Source organism: Hylobates moloch, unplaced genomic scaffold (assembly GCF_009828535.3).
Source record: "Hylobates moloch isolate HMO894 unplaced genomic scaffold, HMol_V3 SCAFFOLD_10, whole genome shotgun sequence".
Taxonomy (NCBI): Eukaryota; Metazoa; Chordata; class Mammalia; order Primates; family Hylobatidae; genus Hylobates; species Hylobates moloch.
This window is the reverse complement of record NW_026652285.1, coordinates 60,870,902-60,874,195: the sequence shown is the minus strand read 5'-3', so window position 1 is coordinate 60,874,195 and position 3,294 is coordinate 60,870,902. Positions and strand designations below refer to the sequence as shown.

The window sequence follows — 3,294 nt, the reverse complement described above, 5'->3', positions numbered from 1 at the left end:
ATGAACTCAACTGAATTCAGTGAAGATGTAGAAGAACTTCTAAGAAGTGAAAGTGGAGACAGAGGCCAAAGGTGCTGCTCTAGACTGCTCCATGAATTCCAGGACTTCTGAAAAGCACCCTTTGGACAGCGTCTTCACTGCCCTCCAGGACTCGGCTGGTCAGCAATGACCAGCTAGACTCTGTCCCCAGTGTGGAGAGGAGGCAGCTGATCCCACAGGCGCTCCTGGCAGGCTTGTGGAGCCCGAGAACAGCTCGCCCTGCCAAGGCAATGGAGAGCAGGCCGGCAGGGCATGAGCTCGGGCTCTGTGTGGCCAGGCAAGGAGGAGTTCTGCAACCACGCCACCACCCCTTACTACAAGAAGCCTCTGTATGGCATCTCGCACAAGGTCATGGAGAAGAAGAACCCTCCCTCAGGGGACCTGCTAAACACGTACGAGCTCTTCCAGAAGGCAAATGCCAACAACAGCCCCTCATCACTTAGGCTCGTGAATGAGCCACAGAAGTGGGACTGTGGTGGCACTGGAGCAGCCACCAACAGTGACCCTAACATCTACTTCCTGATCCAGATGTTCTACATGCTTAACACCCTCACGTCCAACAGGTCCCAGCTGCACAGCAAAGTGGACCTGCTCTCCCTGAAGGTGAACCCCACTGAGATGGTGGCCAAATTCCAGCTGCCCCCACCACCCCATAGCAGCTCACGGGCCATGGAGCTCAAGCAGATGGTGGACCAGAGCCTGTCGGGTGGGGTCCTGGCCTGCTGCCCGCTGGTGCAGCTCTTCTCCAAGCTCTTCAGCCGCAGTCGACTTCTCCTGAGGCTGCAGTGCCTGTGGCTTTGAGGCCAAGCATAAGCTGGAGTCACTGCACCTGCAGCTCATCCACAGCTACGTGGAGGTCTACTACCCCTCAGTGAAGGACACGGCTGCGTGACAGGCCGAGTGCTTGCCCCAGCTGAATAACTTTTTCAGCCGCTTCTGGGCCCAGTGGGAGATGGAGAACAGCCAGCCCGGTGGCCAGCTTCTTTGAGGCCGAGCAGTGGACCCTGGCCACTTCCTAGACCACAAAGACGAGGAGGAGGGCCTGTCTCTGGACCAGAGCAGCACCATCGCCTCTAACCACGTGGTGGACATGCAGGACCTCACCGACTTCCTGGATGAAGCCTCTTACGGCCCGGCGAGTTTGCCCTCTTCCTCCTCCACTGGCTCTTCCCTGAGCTCTTCGACCACTGCAAGGTGGGTGAGCAGTACAGCTGCTACGGGGATGGCGGCAAGCAGGAGCTGGAGCCGCTGAGGCTGCAGATCATCCACAACTACCCGGAGGTCTACTTCCCCCACATGCAGGAGGAGGCCTGGCCGCAGCAGTGCCCCCAGCGCATCAACGACAAGCTCCAGGGCCTGGGGCTGGACGCGGGCAGCGAAGGTGAGCCCCACCACGCGACGACTGCTGCGACTCCTCCAGCCTCTGCCCGGTGACATCTCAGTAATCAGGGTGGAGGATAGCTTTGAGGGCGAGCGGCGCCGCTCCAAGAAGATCTGGCTGGTAGCCATTGACTTGGACAAATTGGAGATCCCCCCAGCCCAACTTGGAGGTACCCGGCGCCAACTGCCTGCTCAGCAAGGAGCATCTACGCAGTATCTATGAGAGCAGGCTGTCCATAGGCAACTTGGCCTCGCGCCTGCTGATGCCCCTGTTCCCCAAGCTCTTCACCCACGAGAACCTGCACAAGCAGTACAGCTGTAGGGGCTCCCTAGGCAAGAAGCAGCTGGACTTGTCCCGCATCAAGTTTATTCGCCACTACGTGCACATGCTTTACCTCCGTGCCAAAAACGACCACTTCTGGACCCTGGAGTTCAGTGGCAAACTGGACAAGCACTGCCCGTGCCGGGACACGAGCAGAGGCCCTCCTACCAGCAGCAGTGCAAGGTCCACGTGCTGGCCCCCAGTGCAGAGACATGAGGAGCTATGCAATCAACCCCGAAAGGTTCGGGGAGGAGTTTGAGGGTCCCCTGCTGCCCCCGAGAGGAGCAGCAAGGACTTCTGCCAGACCCCCTTGGACGAGGTAGTGGTCCCTCGCCCAGCTTCCCGGTGCCCTCTCCCTACCTGCTGTCTGACAAGGAGGTACGCAAGATCGTGCAGCACAGCCTCTCCGTGGGCAACTTGGCTGCAGGGCTCCTCCACCACCGAGAACCTCCGGCTGCAGTACAACCATTCCCGGGTTTCCAACAAGAAGCAGCTGGACCCTACACAGCTGTGGCTCATCCACCACGATGTGGAAGCCGTCTACCCCGTGGAGAAGGTGGAGGAAGTGTGGCACTGCGAATGTATCCCCAGCATCGATGAGCGGTGCCGCTGCCCTAACAGGAAAAAATGCAACATCCTCAAGAAAGCCAAGAAAGTGGAGAAGTGAAGGCCCGTGGCCTGCCCAGAGACTCGGGGTCACCAGAGACTGAGCGTTGCTCAGCAGCATGCCTACGGCATCCACAGACAGGCAACTTATGTCCGTGGGGTGTGGCTTACTACACTTGCACACGTAAACACCCAACCAACCACAAGAAAGAAGCCTTGAGTTTGGTCTCTTGTCCTTATGACTTCTGTCCTGTGTCCCCTGGTGCAGCCTGAGAGTGGGGAGCGCAAGCTGTGAGAGCAGGGACTAGTGGGTAGGGGTCCTCTCTCCCTGGTCGTGTCCTCCCCAGCCCCTCATAACTTCAAATGCAAACTCAGCAGCTTTCTCACTCCTCTTCCCATATTTTACAGCTTCCATTTTTATCCTTCTTTTTTTAATTAAAAAGAAACCCTTAAAAAAATCACTGGGCTCTTTGGGGGCCATTTTACTTAGAAAAAAATCTTTTTAAAAGTGCGGTCTTCAGGCCGGGCATGGTGGCTCATGCCTGTAATCCTAGCACTTTGGGAGGCCAAGGCAGAGGTGGATAACCTGAGGTCAGGAGTTCAGGACCAGCCTGGCCAACATGGTGAAACTCCATCTCTACTAAAAAAAAAAAAAAGCAAAAATTAGCCGGGCATGGTGGCGGGTGCCTGTAACCCCAGCTACTCAGGGGGCTGACAGGAGAATCGCTTGAACTCGGAAGGCAGAGGTTGCAGTGAGCCGACATAGCGCCATTGCATTCCAGCCAGGGCGACAAGAGCAAAACTCCATCTCAAAATAAATAAATAATAAATAAATAAATAAATAAAAGTGCCATGTTTGTGTACAATGGCTAATCATAGCTTCAGGTGGCATGGATACTGATTTTACCGACCTTGTCTTTTACATCTGATTCTGGAAGAGTCAAGAG

General features: G+C 56.1%; 1 pseudogene; it reads left to right on the top strand.

Moving 5' to 3' along the window:
- LOC116474205 (BEN domain-containing protein 3-like) lies at positions 1-2,408 on the top strand (annotated as a pseudogene).
- The last annotated feature ends 886 nt before the right edge of the window (positions 2,409-3,294 follow it).